Genomic DNA, 22,387 nt, shown 5'->3' with positions numbered 1-22,387 from the left:
CCACAGATTCATTGTTTCCTTTAAATTCTTGGAATGTGACTGTCATGGTAACCATTCATTTTCCTTACGCTAGTCCTTCAGTATCTTCTGTCCCACCTAAGAAGCCAAAGAGCTGTGGACCCCAGTATCTTAATTAGGTACACATGTGATGCTAACAGGCTGCTTAGACTTCTCATTTATCCTACTTTTATTCAAATGCTTACACTGTGGTAGTCACAAACGCTGGCGTATGCATCTTTCAAACCACATTTTAACTGTTACCATAAAATGCAATAATAAATACAAGTAAGATGGCCAGTGGCTCATTTCTTTTAGAAGAAGAACTGATAAACTGGCTCTCGTTAGCCAAAATAATTTATTGGTATAAATAAATGATTCAGATGAAAGATGCTTCATTTTAAATAATTCTAACATACTCAAGATCTTCAAAATAATCAAATCTTTCACAATGTTAATAAATAAACAAAAACCAAGAGGATGTTACATTATGAAATAAAAATCTAATTTTGTGTCCTTACATTAATATTTAGTATAGAGTATATCTGGTGACATGTATCTGGTAATATACTGCATAGTATGTCTAGAAGATCATGGATTCCACACAAGTTTCTGTATTTATTTTATATGATAAAATCATGATATTCTTCACAATTTGAAAAAGAAATGTTTATCCTTATTTGGTTTGGGAAAACATAAGCTTTATTTTAAAATATATCTACTAGAAATACATGTTTGAAGTTGTGATCAGTCTAGTTTGTTCCATATTTTTACAGTTTCTTAGAAAACTAAAAAGTGCACCTGCCAAAGTTATAGTGGTGAGCAATTTTAATTTTTTATTTTAATATTTTTATTGATTATGCTACTAAAGTTGTCCTGTTTTTTCCTCCTTCCCATCACTGTTGGTTCCCTGTACATTTTTCATTTCACTTTCATAGCCTTCACTTCTTCCTCTATTTTGTGACCATACTCAACCATTTCTGTGAGCAGCCTGATTACCAGTGGTTTGAACTCTGCATCTGTGATAGGTTGTCTATCTCATCACATAGTTCTAGTTTTTGAGCTGTTCTGTTCTTTCTTTTGGGCCATATATATATTTTTTTTTGGCTAGGTGCTCCTGTTACCAAGTAAGGGGCGGAGCCTTAGGTATTGGCCAGGGTAGGCAACCCACATTGTTGCATTGTGGCGCCCTATGTTGGGGAGGGGTCCAAAAGGGAACAATGCTGCTTGCTCAGCTCTCTGTCCACTTTCAGTCACTTCCCCACTATCCAAAAGAAAATTGGGCCCCTCTGGTGCCGATTCCTGGATGCATGGGTTTGTGTACATTCCAGGACCCTGTGGGTCTCTCCAACAAACTCTCCTGTGAGGCTTGGAGTTTCTCTCACTGCCATGAGTCCCCCCCCCCAGGTTTTTCTGGTCAAGGGTTTTGAGGCTCTATTTCCCCACATTGGATTTCCCCTGGGTTGCGCAGTCTGTCTCACTCCCCGGTTGTTACTCTTGGTTTATCCGCATGCAAGCGTGGGACCACCTAGTCCACCAACTGCCACCTTCTTGCAAGTCCTCTCCACCCCTGCTGCCTGTCTCTGACCCTCCTACCTGTCTGGATGAATGTTTGTTTTTTAACTCCTTGGTTGTCAGACTTCCATACAGTTCAATTTTCTGACAGTTTGATTATTTTTGTTTTTAATTTTGTGGTTGTCTTTCTTTTGGTTGTGCAAGGAAATCAAGTGTATCTACCTACACCTCCATCTCATCTGAAAGTCCCATATTTAAATCTTGCATTAGAATACAGGTAACCCCACAGGGGTGTCCAACCTTTTGGCATCTCTGGGCCATACTGGAAGAAGAAGAGTTGTCTTGAGCCACACATTAAATACAGTGCAACACATAATCACAAAAAAAATCTCATGTTTTTTAAATTTTTATTTTATTTTTAAAATATTTTATTTATTTATTTTTAGAGCGGGGGAAAAAAGAGAGAGAGAGAAACATAGATGTGCGGTTGCCTCTCATACACCCAATATTGGGGTCCTGGCACAAACCCAGGCATGTGCTCTAGACTGGGAATCCAACAGGCAACAGTTTGATTTTCAGGCCGGTACTCAATCCACTGAGCCACACTGGCCAGGGCAAAAATCTCATAATGTCTTAAGTCACAGGTGACAAACACAAAGCCTGTGGGCTGGGCTGAATCTGGCCCTCCACCTTGTTTTATCCCGCCCAGCACCTTGTTTCCACCTGGTGGCAGCGCTGAGCTCCTTGCCTCTAGTTAAGGAGTAGTTACATTTATACAGTCCTAAAATTACATTCCGCTCTTTGAAGGCAACTAACTGTGAGGCTGATATGGCCCCCAGAGAAAATGAGTTTGACACCCCTGTTTTAAGTAAACTTACAATTTTTAAAAGATTTTTAAAAAAATTTATTTATTTCTAGACAGGGAATAGTGGTAGGAGAAAGAGAGGGAGAGAAACATCAATGTGGGGTTGTCCCTGACGTGCCCCCTACTGGGGACCTGGCCCACAACCCAGGCATGTGCCCTGACTGGGAATTGAACCAGCAACCCTTTGATTTGCAGACCAGCACTCAACCCACTCAGCCACACCAGCCAGGGCTAAATTTCTAATTTTATGTTGAGCCGCATTCACAGCCATCCTGGGCCACATGTGGCCTAAGGGCCACAGGGTAGACACCCTGCAAGTTTTAAATGTTGAGTTTGCTTTTATAGGTTTCCACACTAGTAAATAAAAGGTGTCTTTCCTCCTGTATATTCCATATAGGATAAGGCATAACCTATTAAAGTCACTGAAGGTAGAAAGATGAACAGTGCCTCCACTGTGCCCCAAGTAAACACTAAGGAGCTCTTTTGATGGGCATTTCTGGATGCAAATTTAAAGAATGCTTTTTGGTCAAAATGGGAGATATGCAATAAAGTATATTTATTTTTTGACTAGAGTATTAAAACATTGATAATACTTTTGCAACAAAAGGGACTACATCATACTAATAGCTCCTGCACAACAAAGGAGATCACCAACAAAAAAGAAAAGGTAGCCTACTGAATGGAAGAAAATATTTGAAAATCATGTATCTGCCAAAGAGCTAATATCTATAATACAGGGTTGGGCAAAAGTAGGTTTACCGTTTTTCACATAGAAAATAATATAATAACTAATAAATAATAATATAAGAATAAACTGTGTTTTGTACACTCACAACTGTGTATCTACTTTTACCCCACCCTGTATATAAAGAACTCATACAACTCAATGGCAAAAAAAGAAAAGAAAAGAAAACTAATCTGATTTAAAAATGGGCAGAAGGTCTGAAGAGACAGTTTTCCAAAAAAGACATACAGATGGCCAAACAGACACATGAAAATATGCTCAACATCTCTAATCATCAGGGAAATGCAAATGAAAACCACAATGAGATATCACCTCACATCCATCAGAATGGCCATCATCAATAAATCAACAAACAGGTGTTGGTGAGAATGTGGAGAAAAGGGAACCTTTGTGCACTGTTAAAGGGAATGCACACTGGTGCAGCCACTGTGGAAAGCAGTATGGAGTTTCCTCAAAAAATTGAAAGTGGAGCTGCCTTATGACCCAGCAATTCCATTTCTGGGGATACATCTGAAGAAACCCAAAACACTAATTCAAAAGGACATATGCACCCCTTATGTTCATTGCAGCAGTAGTTACAATAGCTAAGATCTGGAAACAGCCCAAGTAGGCATTGACGAATAAATAGATAAAAAATTTGTGATATAGCTCTGGCTGGTGTAGCTCAGTGGATTGAGCGCGGGCTTGTGAACCACACGACGCAGTTCGATTCTCAGTCAGGGCACATGCCTGGGTTGCAGGCCAGTTCCCAGCAGGGGACCCACGAGAGGCAACCATACATTGATATTTCTCTCCTTCCTTTCCTCTCTAAAGGTAAGTAAATAAAATCTTTAAAAAAATTTGTGATATAAAAGGGAGTATTATTCAGCCATAAAAAGAGTGGAAATCTTGCCATTTTTATAAAAATTTTAAAAAGATTTTATTCGTGTATTTTTAGAGAGAGGGGAAGGGAAAGAGAAAGAGAGGGAGAGAAACATCAATGTGCGGTTGGCCTTTTGCATGCCCCAAACTGGGGACCTGGCTGGCAACCCAGCCATGTGCCCTGACTGGGAATCGAACCAAAGACCCTTTGGTTTGCAAGCCTGTGCTCAATCTGCTGAGCCATACCAACCAGGGTGAAATCTTGTCATTTTTGACAACACAAAGGGACTCTAAGGGTATTGTGCTAAGCAAAACTAGTCAGATAAAGACAAAATACCATATGATCTCTCTTATATGTGGAATCTAAAATAAAACAAAAAGACAACCAAATACCAACCATATATATACAGAGAACAGACTGGTGGTTGCTAGAGATAGGAAGGTTGAAGAAATGGGTGAAGGGGATCAAAAGGATTTTTAAAAGACTATTTTTCTGTGTATATTATTGCATAATTTCTGCCTAATGATCTTTACGAGAATTAAGAAAAATAGAAAAGTACAAAATAATAGAACATTAAAATACTTTAAAAAGCTGTCAATAACAAAAGAGGAAAGTAAAATTATCATCATTAGGAACAAATGAAAACAATGCCCCCCAAAAAGGGCAAAATCTAGCAAGGAAATTGAAGAAGCAAATATTTGCTAAAGTCAAAAGGTACAACCTTGAAATTCTTGTCCTTTGCCCTAATGTTCAATGGTATTTTTATTTTGTTTTTAAAATACGGAGATTGATGTCCTTTCAATGACAATTACAACAGCTCCCAAATCAAACAAATGATAAGATAATTCACTTAATTGACTGATAGGTTTGAATTAGTTGTTGCCAAGTTTACAACTTTCCCACAACTCCAAGCATTCTTTCGTTAAGAGAAACAGGGTTTTTGCCCCCTTGCCATGATGACCCTGAGTAACTTTCTGGGTGACTACAGTTCTTTATTTTTATGTAACTCACTAGGGAATACCCGTTCCCTACATAAATTAGAACTCCTAAATCAAAACAATTGGGGGGGGCAAAAATAAGTACAGAGCTATAAAAATGTGACAATTCTGATAGCACTGGTTGTCTCAGAAGTCTGAGAGGGACTCCTGAGTTAAAGACATCGTAACACTCCCTCTCACTCCCCAAACCATCACCAAATTCTGTCCATTTCTCCTGCAACAGAGCTTTCATATTTTTCTTCCTTATAATCTCATTTCTCCAACACTTATTTAGCCCATTATCACTTTGCAAATAGACTACTTCATCAAATTGAACTACAGATATACTCCCTCCTTCATATGGCTGCCAGAATAATCTTTCAAACTTAGCACCTTGCAAGTATCCACTTCCTTTCCTCAAGACCTTCCTCCACCATAACCTAAAGGCCATATTTCTAGCAGGAATTTCAAGGCCTTCAAGTCAGACCTGAGCCCACTTTTCACCTTCCACCATACTCAGCTCTGGCTTTGGCTGGCTCCCTGACTGAAGTTAGTCACCACTGGAGAGTAACAGGTATTCATGCCACCCTCCCCTAAACCGACTGTTCCCAAATTGCCTGTACCTGGGGAGCTAGAGCAACTAGCGATGTCTTGGGTGCCTGAAGTTATCCCACGAGAATCTAATGTGCAGCCAAGTGTAAGAGGCAGGGAACCAGCCTCTTGCTAGCTCCAAATTAACACCTCCTTGCTCCAAAGCCCTATAGCCCACAGTTGTCAAAGTTTAGTGGGCAACAGAATCTCCTGGAGGCAAGGGAGTTGTTAATACGGATTGCTGGGCCCCTCCCCCAGTGTTTCTGATTCAGTAGGTCTGGGGTGGGCCCATGAGTTGGCATTTCTAACAAGTTCCCAGGTGATGCTGATGCTGCTGATCCAAGGACCCCACTTGGAGAACTGCTGCTCTATAGCTGTAATTAACATAATTATGTAGTGTCAATATATGTACTGTATACAGCAGGGTCTTCAACTAACAACATTTTGTTCAAAATTGTTTTATTAGATGAGACGCCATAGAAACTTCACTCTTGTTTATATCAATTAGCCCATGGTAAATTTTATTTCGTTATATGTTGTTTCACTTAAAGTCACAGAACCTTTCAACAACATTAGGTGAAGACTTACTGCACGTATAATAGTTATTGTATGTGCATGTAATATTATATATATACTTCATTTAGCAAATGAGAAGGTAGCATGTTCTGGAATCTCTCCCATTATTGCCTTGTACTACAAGGTGGTTTTTAAAAAAGACTTTATTTACTTATTTTTAGAGAGCGGAGAAGGGAGGGACAAAGAGGGAGAGAAACATCAATGTGTGGTTGCCCCTTGTGTGCTCCCCACTGGGAATTTGACCTGCAAACCAGGCATGTGCCCTGACTGGGAATTGAAACAGCAACCCTCTGGTTCTCAGCCCATACTTAACCCACTGAGCTACACCAGCAGGGCTATGGTGAGTTTTTTTAAACACATTTGTTTATGAACCAATCCTCAGAATATTTTAGAGGTTATCTAGTCCAATTCCCCCCCTTTTTAGATTTTATTTATTTATCTTTAGAGAGGAAAGGAAGGAGAGAAGGAGAGAAACATCAATGTTATGGTTGCCTCTCGTGCGTCCCCTGCTGGGAACTGGCCTGCAACCCAGGCATGTGCCCTGACTGGGAATTGAACCGCGATCGTGTGGTTTGCAGGCCCGTGCTCAATCCACTGAGCCACACCAGTCAGGGCCAATTCCCTTTTTATAAACAGACCCCAAGAGGTGTAATGATTTGCTCAAAGAATCAGATGGCTATTGGCAGAACTTGGGCTAAGATTTAAAATTCCCAACTCCTTCTCCCCCTCAGTTCAATACTGTTTCCACCACATCCTTAATGCATCTCTAACAGCCTCTCCAATTAGGTTGGATGTTCCTTGCTTAAAGAGATCACTTTTGTTTTTAATATTCACCACAGCACCTAGCAAGCCTAGCAAACTACCTAGCACATACAGTAAGCATTCAATAAACATTTGCTTATTTCCTTTTACGAAGTACTCAGCCTCATACTTATTTATAATCTAGGTTTGGCACAAGGCTGGCAGCTGGGCAGCTCTGCTCCAATCAATTAGCCACAGAGTAAATCTTTCACATCAACACGAACATTGCCAGTATCTGCTATAGGGACAAAATAAGCACACACACAAAGGCAAATGAATTATAGGGCTTTTAAAAGCAGAAGGGATAAGTTTATGAGGTGACACAATTGAACTCTCAAGATTTAAAACATACCGTAAGTTCCATTTTATACCTAACAAACCAGTGCAGCAGTGAAAACCTAGCTAGATAGGGAAGTCTAAGGTACACTGCTTTGGTAGTTAGAAAACTTAGGCCCCCAACTTTTGGGGGGTTGAGGCCATAGCTGTCCCTTAACAGAAATTCCACAGGTAACTGAATTAAGGGTAAAAGGGAGAGTAAGGGAGGTAGCTGAAGAGAAGCCAAAGGTCTCTGAGAAGCAGTTGGGTGAGCACCAGAAGCAAGAGGATGTTGGTCACACATCTGGCCGTGCATGTTATTGCCATTACACCTACCGAGACTTTCCAGCTATTTCTAGCAGCTTTGCTGGGAGGAGAATGACTATGCTAGGCCTCATGACTGACTAAATCTACCTATACCTTATGATTTGACTAGAGCGATAATGTTACATCACTACAATGAACAGGAATTGCTGTATAAACAAATCAGCTGCAGAACTTGGTATTAATTGTGAAGGTGACCACAGGCATGCACTGGCTGTGCCACTGTTTGGTTCACCACTGGCACAAAGCAACCTGTGATCTTGGCAACTGAAGTGGAATCTCCAGCCTCCATCATGGATTGTATCTCAAGGGAGAGGTTATTTCTGTCTTGTCTCTTTCTCCTTCCCCGTTAAAATCTGCTGCTTCGAACAGACACAGGACCACACGTACAGTATAGTCAATCTCGCAAAACAGTGAAGGCAAGAAAAAATACGTGAAAGTTTGTCTAACAACAGGTATGACAATGAGTATACATAACAGATCCATACTTTAAAAATCACTTCTGATACAGAAAATAAAATTTCATAAGTTAAATAGACAAACTCTATAACCACCTCCCATTTATTAGTATCTTTTCAGGTAACTGTACGAAGTTTTTGTCTTTTGAAGGATTTTATTTATTTATTTTGAGAGAGGGGAAGGGAGGGAAAAAGAAAGGGAGAGAAACATCAGTGTGTGCCACCTCTTGTGCCACCTACTGGGGACCTGGCCTGCAACCCAGACACATGCCCTGACTGGGAATTGAAATAGTGACCCTTTGGTTTGCAGGCCAGCACTTAATCTACTGAGCCACACCAGCCAGGGCTGTATGAGGTTTTTAACCCTAGGTCTAATTATAGACTTGATGGACACATTCCATGAACAAACATATTGCCTAGTATCCAGATATCCATTCCTTGAGTGATCAACCTCATTTTCATGTTCTAATCCTCAATGCCTTGTCAGTTTTTTCTCTGCCAATGACTTTAACATCACCATAATATTTGCTTATGTCCCTCAGTCTCAATGTCCTTCTCAGACACAATCTCCTTCCCCACACTCCCTGCCTACTACTGTCTACCATGGAATGTTGTTTCCCAGCTGACTCACTTAAGAAAGTAACACATACTTGTAATTTGCTCATAATAATCACCCAGCTCCAATACAAAAAAAAGAAAAAAAAAACATTTACAGTAAGACCTTTAAAAAGCTAATCTTTTCACACAGGTTTAGTGCAGAGCTGGCCACACTGAGTAACTGCATGGAGGCTCTGGCGTTAGAGGTCAATGCTTCTACAAGCCCCGAAATAGCCTTTGGCCCAAAGCAATCAAACTATGACCCAGATACTGGCTCAAAGAGTTGGCATGAGCTCACCAACTGTCACTGTTGCTAGTGACACCAACAAATGCAAGAGTAAAGAGGCTTACTGGGCTCTAGGGCAGGGGATTTATCAAGTCTGGAGATCCACTCCATTGCAAAGATGGCACAATGCCCCACTGGTGGCAAAGTCCCAACCCAATACTCACAGTAACCTGCCCAGTAACTATTGTGCAACCAGATGGTGGTTAGCAGTACTGGGCAGCCCTCTCAGAGGCTCACACTTTCACTTTTCAAGGGCACCATGACACAAAGTTATGTCATTCAAGAAGGACTTCTCTTTCTCTTTTTAAAGATTTTATATATTTATTTTTTAGAGAGCAGAAGGGAGAGAGAGAAAGAGAAAGAGAGAAACATCAATGTATGGTTGCCTCCTATACAACCCGCACCAGGGATCCGGCCCACAGTCCAGGCACGTGGCCTGACTGGGAATTGAACCAGTGACCATTTGGTTCACAGACTGGCACTTAATCCACTGAGCCGCACCAGCCAGGACAAGAAGCATTTCTCTTATTTTACTAGTACTTAAAAACAAACATTGCACTTTCATCTATAATAATAAAAAGTGCCTGATACATCCTTTGTATTTCTGAATCACAATGTACAAAGGTTTTTTTTTTTTAATTTAATATATTTTTTAGCAGATTAAGGATTACAGAAAAACTGAGTGGAAAATAGTTTCCATATATTCAACACCCCCCCGCCAATTTCCTCTATTAACATCTTGGCATCACTGTAGTATATTTGTCACAGCTGATAAGCCAATACTGATACACTATTATTAACCGAAGTCTAAAGTTTACATTAGCATTCATTCTTCGTGTGGTGCATTCCAGAGATTTTGACAAATGTCGAAGGATTTTTAAAAATCCTTTACAGTACATCCTGAGGAGCAATAAATCACCTTACCTCAAGGAAATGTTTATCGCTTTAGCTTTGTAAAAGGAACTTTCATAGGGATATTATCATATAAATCATTCATTTCTTTTTAATGATTCATGATTCCAAAGACTATCTATAACAGATCCCTGCAAACATGTTTGACTTTGATCATTAAAAACCAACCATTCACAACTCTCAAACCTCCAGCCTGGCTCCCAACCCTAAAGGAGCCTGAAGAAATGATTGGACCACAAAACAAACAGAAAACACCTCCAGTATGATATCTGACATGGGGAAGTTAGTCTGTTGATGACTTAGTCTAGAGATGTTCACAAAAAACAGCTGTGTCATTAAAAGATTTTTTTTAATGTAAATGAATGGGGTTGAAGTGAACATGATTTTGTTAACCATGTTCATGAATTACAGATGCAACATGCATTGGTAGACTTGTGTGATGATCTTTTATAATACTTAATTTTTACATATCCTAGTCTCTGTAGGAACCTGTATAGACAAAGAACAAACTTCTGCTTTCTTTCATTGAAGGGTTTCCAGGACCGTGTGTCTGCTCCTGAGCTCTGTTTCAAGTACATGTGTGCATCTTTTGCTTGTATTTTGTGATTTAAAAAAAAGAAAGAAAAAGAATCCTTTGTTGTTGAGCATATTGGCATTGTCCCCGTTACTTTCCCCCCCTCTTTTGGGGGACATATGAAGCAAGTTATTCTCTTCCTGTGTATTTTCTGCTTTTGTAAACCTTTGTTTTAAAATAGTTTTATAAAAGGCCCTTTACAACCTCTCTCCCCAAATAAACAGCTGTATCATAAGACAGCACAGCAGTGTAAGGAGTCACATGGGGAGACAGAAAAGATGAGGAAGAAAACTGGGGAAGGAAAACAGTGGAAGTCAGGAGTGACAAGTGGAGACTGCATGCCGGACATAGCAACAGCAGTGGAACAGAGAGCTAGCTAGTTGGATATAAAAGCACAGTGACATGAATTTTTTGAGAGCGAGTGAGGAAGGGACATATTTCATCTCAACAGTATGGCCCTTAAATTGGCTAATATTTGTTTGTTCAAGTGAATATATCAATGGGAAATGAATGTTGAGCACTTTAAAAGGTTGCTTTTTATGTAACTATGTAAAGATGGTACCACCAATGCACAGAAAATTCCCTTTGAATCTGTTTCAATCTTTTGGAAAGCTCAAGGGATAGGATTATCCCTCTGTAATAATATACATATATTAGCTAGAGGTTCTGATATATCTCACATTTTTACTTTACAAATAAACATGATATAAAATTCAAATTATTTTATTTATGCTGTTCTTGAGGAGTTATACATCTCACTATAACTACTTTGGAAAAAACATACACCATTTTTTAACAGACACCATTTTTCTATTTTATCAGAATTGTTTCTGTCTTGGCTATAATTTTCTTTTAATCCAAGTATATAATGAGGCTACTTGATAAGGATGCTGTAGTTTACTTGCAGGCAAATTTCTTAAGTATTAATCTTTAGACAATTGGGATAGTATTATTTTATTTTAAACAGAGAGAAAATTGCATCTTGGATATATGTATATGATTTTTGGGTAGAAAAGGATCCACACATTTTCAAGTATAAGTTTAAAAAGTGGCTCTCATGCCCAGACCAGTGTGGCTCGATTGAGCGACATCCTGCAAAGTGGAAAGGTCACCAGTTCGACTCCTGGTGAGGGCACATGCCTGGGTTGTGGGTTTGGCCTCTGGCTGGGGCAAGTGTGAGCAGCAGCCAACAAATATTTTTCTCCTCTTTCTGCCTCCCTTCTCCTCTCTCTAAATATTTTTTTTAAAAAAGAAGTGGCTCTCATGTAAGGACAGCTCAGTGGTTGCCTGAGGACATGAACAGAGGGAAGAATGTACTGAGGGGCCCAAGGAAACTTTTGCAGAAATGACAAAAATATTCTACATTCTGATTGTGAAAGTGGTTTTATGGGGTATATATACATCTGCCAAAACTCATCAAATTATGTGCCTTAAGTAAATGCAATTTATGTTGGATGTAAATGATACTCAATAAAGTTGATATTAACATTCCACAATGTATATGTATATCAAATTGTCATGCTGTACCCTTTAAATATATACAATTATATTTGCTAATTATTCCTTAATAAAGTAGGGAAAGTAGATATCTAAAAAGTGGCTCTAATGAGGGCCAAATGCTTATCAGTGATTTTCAACTGCTTTGACACAAGAATTTTTAAAACATGCAATACCTGATTATTAGTCAGGGGCACTGACCTTCTTTCCCTTAGATTATCCCATAAAATGACAACAGGCAACATAACAATAGCCATCCGGTGTGAATGATTCAAAATTATACCAATTTTTTCCAGATCAGCAAAAAAATATATTTTTTGGCTTGCTGCAGAATTTTAGTAATTAGTTTATGTGTGCCATGAGAGGAAGGAAGGATGAAAATTGCTGCTATAGATGCAAGTATAAACTTTCACCAGCTATTAGTTTAGCTGCTTGGTTTCTTTCCTTAGTGCGGTTAGGTATGCTTACTAGATGGAAAATTCCTCCCCAGTTCCTTCCTTTAAAAGAAGCAGAGCTTCAGGTGTACAGCATAGTGCTTACTGAAGCTCTGCCTCTTTTAAGGCACATTTTTCTACCCTTTCACTTACATGTTTGTTTCTTGAGCTGGTTGAGTATAATACTTCTAAATATCAACCCTTCTGCTTTTAGGGTACCCATTAGTGAGGCAGGTTTAGGGCAAAGTCATATGAAAATCTTGAGCCAGGTTGCAGTATGGATGTGCTCAGCAGAGTCTCAGGGGCCACTCATGAAACAAAGAACTGCTGTTTACCTGTAACCAGCATTTGAAAGACTATTCCAACAACAAATCCTAAATACGTGACCACCATCACTTTTGTGTTTGGCTTTGAAACTCATGAGACTTTTAATAATACTGCAAGTTGTCTAACAACCAGATTCAATTTCAGTTTATAAACATTTTGAACACACACACACACACACACACACACACGGACACACACACGGACACACACACATGAGGCAGAGCTTCCTGTGGCCTAAAAGGGAATGGTCCAAGGATTTGAAAATTTGAATTGACTCTGCCATCTAGATAGAGATGTAGAATCTTTGACAGGAACTTAGTTTCTCCTTAGCTTCCAGAAGGCTGAGGACTTTATTTTATCATTTCAAATATTTAAAAGTACAATTTCTTTACAGGGTACTTCTTTTTTAAAAATATTTTATTTATTTATCTTTAGAGAGGAAGGGAAGGAGAGGAGAGAAATACCAATGTATGGTTGCCTCTCATGAGTCCCCTGCTGGGAACTGGCCCGCAACCCAGGCATGTGCCCTGACAGGGAATCAAACCGTGATCATGTGGTTCGCAGGCCCACACTCAATCCACTGAGCTACACCAGCCAGGGCCTTACAGGGTACTTCTTAGAAAATGTTAAAACACAAAATTTTATTAATTCAGATACCTAGATCCATTACTACGACTTTGTGATATAAAATCTTTGAGACTTTATAATTCATGTATGTCTATCTCTCTGTGTGTATTCTTCAATCTCTAGGAAACCTGGGTAGGCACCTGTTACTTTAGTTTACCTGGTCACACAAGAGCCCAGATGATTGCTTATGTTTGTAGGCAGATGCTAACAATCAGCTTCACAAGCAAGAATGATGTGTAATGTCTTCCTAACAAATCACACATTTTAAACTTGAGAGGAGTCAAGCAGCCTTAGCCACACTCTAAAGCTGAAAGTGAATGACAGAACTTATTAATTAATGGAGCATAGAAATTTAGTTTTGTTTCATTCTTGTCAAAACAACCTTGATGATTAAAAAATCTCTTTATCCTCAGCTATAATTTCCTCAGTATTGAAAAGTATACATAAAACCTTGTGGATACTATAAATTCTTGTGATGAGAGTATCTATGGGTCACTTTGTGTCTTGAAATATGTGTAAGATCCACAGAGTTTTTATGTGATTAAATAAAATATAAATTCTGCAAGCAGTAAAGAGCTGACTACAAAAACTTAGACTGATTGTTCTTTTATTTTTGTAGGTTTAAATGCATTAAAAAACAGTCCACATGTATTTTCTATCTGTCCATTTTCTACCTAATAGTAGTTGAAAAATAAACTACAAGCAAATCTCATTAGTTTAAATGCAAAAGGAAACACCCATTTTCTAAGCAGCACACAGTGTGCTACAGGAAGCTTGTTAAGAGCTGGTTGCTCCTGACCATGCACATACTCACCAACAGACAACAAGGAGAAACAGGCACATAAACTACGTAAGAGCACACCCCTAGGAGTGCTCTTTTTTTGTTCAAATAGTAAGCCCTTAGCAATGGTATCCATACTCACCATTTCGCATAGCTTTAGCATTTGCTGGGGCCCTCACTGTGCAGAACAGATGATTTTATGCTCACAGGTTTACATGTACAGGGTTCAGCAAAAGCAGGTTTACAGTTGTTATGGAAAATAATGCAATAATTTATAAATAATAATACAAAAACAAGCTCTGTGTTTCACATACTCACAACTGTAAACCTACTTTTGCCCCACCCTGTGTATGCAGCCTATGTCATCTCTGATCATATTTTGTTTTGTTCTCTTCTATTAGTGGCATTTCTGTATCAAGTGACACTAGTTCTAGGCCCACACCTGCTCTGGATAGCAGCTTCCCTGCCCATCTGAGGCTGAAAAAGGGACCTGGTCCAGTCCAGGTTGGGATAATTGTAATACTGGTGAGTGGGGTAAGGGGGACCCATCAGCAAATGAATGTGGATACACTGAGATACAGCTCTGGATACACTGAGAGCTGGAGCGAGGAAAGTGGACAGAGTCAGCTGCACCAAAAAATGTCACCCTAAGAATGAGATAGACACACAGGAAAGGAGACACAAAGACAGAGAGTGAGCCGCACATTTACACAAAGAAATAGAGGGCATGGAAAGAGAGGAAGGAAAGCTGAAGAACTTTTTCAATGGTGCCAAATTAAAACAACAATTACATGTATATTATTGATACCACACAGCTGGCATTTGCTACAATTTCTTAACCTCCTACCTAAATTTGGAAGCAGATGCAATTTTTAAAATTTCTGTGCCACGATTTTAACAGCTATCTCATTTTATAAGGGAAAATAATAATTTTGTGTGACAATAGCTCTAATTGTGGCCTTCCAGTGTGTAAAGACTCTTATAAAGTTGTTTTTCATTTCTGGGACCATAGGCACGTTGGCTATACGTTGGTACTTGCCCACAGGCCAGGGAAAATTAAACTGAGGGTCAGATGCACAAAAGAAATTTCCCATCACTAATCCTCAATTTCAATAAAGCAAATTATATGAAAAATTCTTCACAACACTGCTCACAACACTTTTGATAATTTTCTGAAATGAGGAAATACTTGGACTTTTTGGTATCCTTTAGTGTAGTTATTATACTTCTACCATAACAGCTGTTCTTTTGAGGGCCAGGCTAATGAAAAGTTCTTGACTGTGAGAAGTTTGTAACTAGAAAATAAAAACTTACCTACTATGGAGAATCTACACAACTTCAAACTGGAACTCAGCAACATTAGCACGTTATATGACCGTGACTCAGGTGCTTGGCCTATTTTAGCCTCCTTTTCCTCATCTGTAAAATGACGGGGGTGGGCACTGATAGCCCCTTCTAGCAATGAAATTCTATCACTCAAGTTGGAGGAGGAAATTTTAAGATTGCATGAGGAAGCCGCAGGACAGTTCTCCAACTCTCCAGCAGCATTCTCATTTCACTCCTTATGGCCATGACTTCTATATAGAGATACAACACTGACTCAGAAAATATTTTGATAAAGTTAAAAAAATAACTTAGACTACCCTTATAGTTTGGAGATTTTGCAAAGGACTTGAGTCCATCATTTAAAAAAATCACTGCATTTTAAAAAGAACTACAAAACACTGTCACTAATTTCTGGGTGGTGGATTATAACCAATGTTTATTTTCTTCTTTAGGTTTTTCTTTATTTTCGGAATTTCTCTACAATGAAGTACCATTCTTATCATTAAAAAATTAGATATTTTTAAAAGGATTAGTGTATTCTCACAAGTTTGATCAGATCTCTCAAGTTTATTCTGAAATCACTGGGGTGTGGGACACAAAAATCAAACAGTATCACAATGAGTGTCTGTACACAGTGGTTGATTACCCAAGTGGCTGACTGTTGTAGTCAGAATCAGGAAATTATTATTACAATCAAAATCTATGGTTCACAGTCCTACGTGGAACTCATTTTACCTAAATAACATTTCTTCCCTCCACCCCGCCCCCAGCATCCTGGCTCTTGAGAATCATGCTTAAAATTCCTTTCCAAATGAAATGAAACACGAAGTCCCTCTTTTACCCACAAAAAAGCTTGCCAGACAAAATATAATTGCTAATGGGCTGTTTCTTATTTTTCCTCTTTTTATGCTCTAAAACACAACACATCAAAAGTTAAATATTAGCTGTCAAAACAAAACACTCCCCTCATATGAAAAACACGAGTATGAGTTTAATGACTTTTTAAAATCAAAACAACACCCATAGAAAAGAAACAAATGTTTAAAAGACAACAAAACCAAACATTGCCATTCCTAACTTCTACATGAGAGAGCTTGAGGAAAGACAGAAGGTGAACTGCACAAAGGATCCAAATATAATCCAGTAACTTCCAGTTTTACAGTAACCAAACACATGTTCAAAAAACTCAAGTAACAGAAAATGAAGTTCTCCAAAATGACGGCGACAGGCCTACTTCAGGTAGATTTGCAGAACAAATTCCATGCTGCACTCAGTTCTTCATTCCCTACATGAATTTAATACAGCACCTACAACACATTCTCTCTGAAATTACTGTTTTATAGGGCCGGTTACTCACCTCTCTGCAGCCCACTCCTTCCTTAATTCACCCCCTTCTATCAATCCCAAGCTTTAGATGAAGCAGCAGGGGACAGTAGCTCAGTCACGGGACTTCAGTTCAAAACCCAACTCTGCTGCTTATTAGTTGTACAATCTTAAACGAGTTACTTAACTAATCTCATCTGTGAAATGTGCATAACTACTTCGCAGAGTTGCTATGAGGATAAAATTATTTAAAAGGTATAAATTCAAGTCATGTATTTTCTACAATTATAGTAGACCTTCAAATAATATTGGTTCTCCTTCTCCCCCTACTCCTGGCTACTTATTCCAAGTAGGATCAAATTTAAAATTCATGGTTTTAATTACTCTCAAGCAAGCTCCATGGTATGTAGGACATATAACAATTTTCATTTTCTTAAGATTTTGCACAAAGCACATCCCAAGGGATACAATATGACACTGTGCTTAAAAACATGAGCTTCTGAGGAGTTAACAATCTTTTGATGTTTACTTCCAACCATCACCGGCTGTGCAACCTAAGGCAAGTTACTTTACCACTCTGAGCCTGGTTCCTCATTTATAAAATGAAAAGAATATACCATATTAGTCCCTGGCACACAGTAATTACCATTAATGGTAACTGCTATTGGTCTTTTAATTATTCAGATCCATGTATGGGAACCAGTCACTTTTAAGACCAGTAAAGTGAGCTCAGCCAACTGCTTAAGTCATATCAACGCAGTGTCATTGTTTTCTACTCTCCTGAAGTTACATTTTATTGCATTTTGTAAAGGAAATTACATCAACCTCAGCGCTAATGACTTTTTTGTTCAGATCATTCTTTGTTGGTGGGGAGAGAGGAGCCTGCCCTGTGCACTCCAGAATGTTAAAGCAGCATCTTTGGCCTCTCAGAGGCATGCCAAGCCCCAAGTTGTGGCAGCCAAAAATGTCTCTGGACACTGTTCAATGTCTTCTGGGGGCGAAACTGCCCCAGTTAGAAACCAGTGGTCTAGAACTATTCCTAAAAAGGGGAATTCTCAAAATTCTCAGGAGGTAGCCCTGCAGGATGGCAAAGGTTTACTGGAGCTACCACTAGCCACTCTTCTGGGCTCCACCACCCATTATTATCTATAATTCAAAGTTAACCACAGAAAAATCTTTTTTGGCCCAATTTTCTGTCAGAAGATGCTTTAAGGCACAGGAAGGAATGCTGGCCTGGCAGTCTTCTCTCTAGTGTATACAGAGGTACAAAATGCTGAACTTAAATACCAAGAATTCTGCTATGTCTTATTTATTTTACAGAAAGCTTTTTTTTTAAAAAAAAAATCATACCTTAAGATGACTTAAAGGCCATATCATTACCCAAGAAGAAAACGTATGTCTTATTTGGGGAGGTGAGAAAAAATTTATCTGGTGAACAATTCTCTGGAAAAAAAAATGACTCCACTATTTACATGAACAAAGCACGTTTAATGTAGATAAAGTGCTATGTTAATTTCTAAAACACTCTGGACAACTCTTGATTATTCATAATTAATTTTCTGTCTTTGATTTAATAACTGCACCGCAAGGCAGAAGCCATTTCTTATCCACTGTGCACCCCTGCACCTAACACAAAGCCTCTGACAGAGGCGGTAAAGCTCAATAAATGTTTGTTGAATAAATGAATAGTACTATATTCTGCTTAATTAGATACTTCATTGACAAAAAGAAAAAACTTTCTTTGCCCTCATCTAACAGGAGCTGAAAGAAAAGCTCTTTTCAGAGAAAATAATTACAACTCCCTTTTACCCCAAACCCCAACAACTGGAAAGTTCAATTAACCAAAAAAAAATTCTGTAGGCAAAAGTTGGGGAAAGCAGCCAAAGAGATAAGTTCAACTAAGTGCCAACATTTGTTTAACTCCCACAAGGTCATAAAAGCCAATGTTACTGGCAGGGGAGGGGGAAAAGGAGAGGCGGGGAAGAAGGGAATCAGGAAGTGGAGGGCAGGAAAACAAGGATCAGTCTCAGAAGGTTACCACCTTCTGTTCCTTAAACAAACTGTTTTTTTAAATATCAAGACTTTAGGAGTACAGGGCAATTTCTTACACAAATTTTGATTTACAAATGAGTCTTCAAATGGATGTTAGCAAAATCTTTAAGGCTATTTCAAAAGATATTTTATCCTGTATTTGTTAATTTCTGAAATGCCGTCTTTTTCTTTTCCCCTCCAGTCCCACAGGGCAACAGGTTCTCAAAAATCTGGGTAAAAAACTCTCCATGTACAATTTTTCTCTACAGAAACTTCAGGTCCACCACCCATCAACATACTTCTCTCTGTAAAAGATTTTACCTCTCAGCATTCTATTCATAGAAGAAAAAACAATCAGACTTAAATCCTGCAGGCAAAAAGTCAATGTATAGTTTTTGACTCCCCAAAGGCTGTTCCTGGGTATCCTCAGGGGGCGAAACTGCCCCAGTTAGAAACCAGTGGTCTAGAACTATTCCTAAAAAGGGGAATTCTCAAAATTCTCAGGAGGTAGCCCTGCAGGATGGCAAAGGTTTACTGGAGCTACCACTAGCCACTCTTCTGGGCTCCACCACCCATTATTATCTATAATTCAAAGTTAACCACAGAAAAATCTTTTTTGGCCCAATTTGGCTCCAGGGCACCCCACAGATACTCAAATCCATGCTTGTTCAGATCCCCTGTATAAAATGGTGCAGATCAATGCACACACTTGGCCCTCCACATCCGTGGACTCCCAAGGGCAGACAGAAAACAGTACAGGTATTTTTTTAGGGAAAAAATGCTGTACAAGTGGATCCCTTAAGTTCAAACCTGTGTTGTTCAACGGTACTATTTTTTAGGCTGTTGCCTATACATAGAATGCACACCACATTAACATTAGAAATAGTACATATAATTATAGCATTTACTTAAATGTATTTTCATTAATCTTTGAGACCCAAGTCTCTACTCCCACTTGAACATTTCCAGGTTAGCATTTCCAATAAATAAGCAATAATCTTATTTCAGTGGTTCATTAGTTTGATACTTATTAAATTAGCTCCAATACTTTGGTATCATATGAGAGACGTTTTTACCAAATGAAATCTTACACACATTTTTTAATGGTTCACTAAAAAAACTACACTTGGTTAAAAAAAATAACAAAAAACTCTTTCCTTCTCCAGAAATCCAATATGGGAATGGTAGCTTAGAATTTCAAAAACAAGACATGGCTACAGAACCTATATGGCAGTATTAGACCAGTAATTATTGGGAGGTGGTTTGTACAAATCATGGCCTATCTCACCAATTTCCTGTTGCACAAAGATTATACTTGCTCTTAAATATGTTAAATAAGCATTTTTAAAGACTGAAGGTAAAAACTAGATTGAAACCTTATGTAACCAAAATAGGAAAACAGTATATAGCCTCACCACATTAAAGGCCTTAGCCTCTTTAATATGTATTCTTCTTAAGCAAATAACAGCATGAGTTTCCAAAGGCAAAGCTACCATCCCAGAAGCCCTTGCTTCTTCAGTGTAATGAATGGGGAGTGTTCTGTTCCTGAAGAAGAAGAGCTGGGGAAGGAAAGGCTTTGCAAAATTCCAAGGGGCCCATAATTTAAATTTATGCTATTCTGCAAATGTTCACATTTCCAGGAAACAACATAAAACACATTAAAACTATCTTAATCAAAATAACGAAAAAATTATTCCTGCTGCTCTATAAGCTTGCCATAGATTTGATAACCCAGGGAAGAATTATAGGCAATTACAAAATGATGGCTCCAATTAGGAAAACTGGATCTATTCCAAATTCAAATCAAAGGGGGCTCGGATAACTCCAATGGAATAATTTAAATGAATATAGGGGACTTCCAGCAAAGACATACGGCGTTTATTCTATTTCTACTTCTGAAAGGCAAGCAAAATGCTACAACGTCCGATCTCTTGTCCTTCAGGAAATTCAAAAACCAAACCTAGAGTCCCCTTAATAAACCGTGTTCTCTTCTTTTCCCAAGGGGTCTCCCTGGTACAGGGTTTTTATTGTAAAGGGCAAAATCAAAACAAACCCAAGAAACTCAAATGCAGTCCCAAATGCAGAAAATAATATAGCACTGAACCCGAACCACACACAGTTTTCCTTTGCTGATTTCCAAAAGTCTACCTAGTGCTGGACGATGAGAAAAGGCCGCGAGGAATGAAAAGAAAGAGAAACTTCGAAAGCAGAAAGCGCTCACTCACCCAGAGCCCAGAACAGACGGCACCTTACAGGGATTTCAAGCTTTTTGAAATGGAAAGGTCACACCCTGCAGTTTTTGAAAAATCTACCTTCTAAGGACCAAGCCACGTGATAGAACCTCCCAGTAGCTTCTCTATGTTTCACTCTGTAGGTGAAATCCACCACTACCCCCTCAATTCGCCAACCACCCCACCCCACCCACCAGGACATCCATTTAGAAGCGCAGCTGGCTACCTCCTCCCTCATTCTTCCTGCACTCCCCCTCTCCTCCACCCCCTCCCCAGCATCCCCGTTTAGAAAAATCTGGAGAGCCCCTTACCTCCACTCCCTCGCATCCCCACCCCCACCATCCTTGTAGAGGGAACTAAGGCAGGTCCCCCTCCATTCCCTCCCTAATCCCCACCATCCTTAATAAGAAAACCAAGGGGAGCCCCCCACTTCGTCTTCATCCGCTTCCCACAAAACCTGCTAGCTATCCTCGTTGAGAAAACTGAGAAAACCAAGAGGTGCCCCACTTCGCCCCACCCAAACTGCCCGACTTCCTGGGTGAGAAAACCAAGAGCCCCCTTCCCTCCCTCAGTCCTCCCCACCATTCCGCAGAGGAGAGCGTGGAGAACCTGCTTCCCCACCTCCACCTCGCTCCCTCCCCATTCGCTCCCATCCCAACCCCCCATCACCTTGGCGAAAGCCCAGGGGAGGCCTAACCGGGCACCAGAGGGGAGCCCCTTTGGGTGTCCCTTAGCCTGCAGCCCGGGTTGCGTCCCCAGTCCCCACCCCCGGCCCAGCTGCCGTGGCCAGAGGCCGCAGGTATTGGGCCCCTGGAGGCCCAGCAGCCTTGACGGACTGCGGCGGGGCCAGAGGGCAGCAGCTCCCTGGGGACGCGGGCCGGTGGGCGGGAGGCAAACCGGCATGCACACGCAGAGAGAAGCGAGCTTACTGCCTAGGGATGCTCGGCAGCACAGCTGTCCCGGAGGCTGCCGCTACGGGCACTGAGACCGAAGCGCGCGGCGACTGCAGCGCTGCTGGTGGTGGTGGTGATGGTGCTGGTAGTGGTGCTGGTGGTGGTGGTGGTGGCAGCGGCAGCAGACTGAGCCCCCTCAGCCGGGCGCAAGATGTAGGGCGCGGGAGGGAAGGGAGGGGAGGGGCGCTCGGGGGGCGGGGAGGGAGGGAGCGCGCGCAGGGGCCGACGCGGCTGGCCTGGGGCGGGGCGCGCTTGCCCGGACTCTGCCCTTGGGGGCTGCAGTGGGGGTGAGCGCGTTGGGACCGGTACGGCAGGGGGTTGGGGGCCGGGAGGTCGGAGTGCCAAGCACTTCGCGCGCCCACGTGCCCCTGTCTCGCGAGCAGCGGCTGTGCCCGAACGGCACGGGCACGCGGAGAAGGTGGCTGCAGGGTGGTGGTGGCTACTAGTGCTTCTCCGTAGGGC

General features: G+C 40.4%; 1 protein-coding gene across 1 annotated transcript in view; it reads right to left on the bottom strand.

The window, feature by feature from the left end:
• LOC118982069 (four and a half LIM domains protein 1) overlaps window positions 1–22,016 on the bottom strand; it is a 63,994-nt gene extending 41,978 nt beyond the window's left edge. The window contains exon 1 of the mRNA XM_037038963.1: window positions 21,902–22,016. The gene's annotated coding sequence lies outside the window, so the exon portion shown is untranslated. The remainder of the gene's footprint in view (window positions 1–21,901) is intronic.
• Window positions 22,017–22,387: the final 371 nt, after the last annotated feature.

The sequence above is a fragment of the Sturnira hondurensis genome, unplaced genomic scaffold (assembly GCF_014824575.4).
Source record: "Sturnira hondurensis isolate 20B ecotype Veracruz unplaced genomic scaffold, ASM1482457v3 Scaffold0024912, whole genome shotgun sequence".
NCBI classification, from domain to species: domain Eukaryota; kingdom Metazoa; phylum Chordata; class Mammalia; order Chiroptera; family Phyllostomidae; genus Sturnira; species Sturnira hondurensis.
Note: the sequence above shows the minus strand (reverse complement) of the source record. Positions and strands in the feature narration are given on the sequence as shown.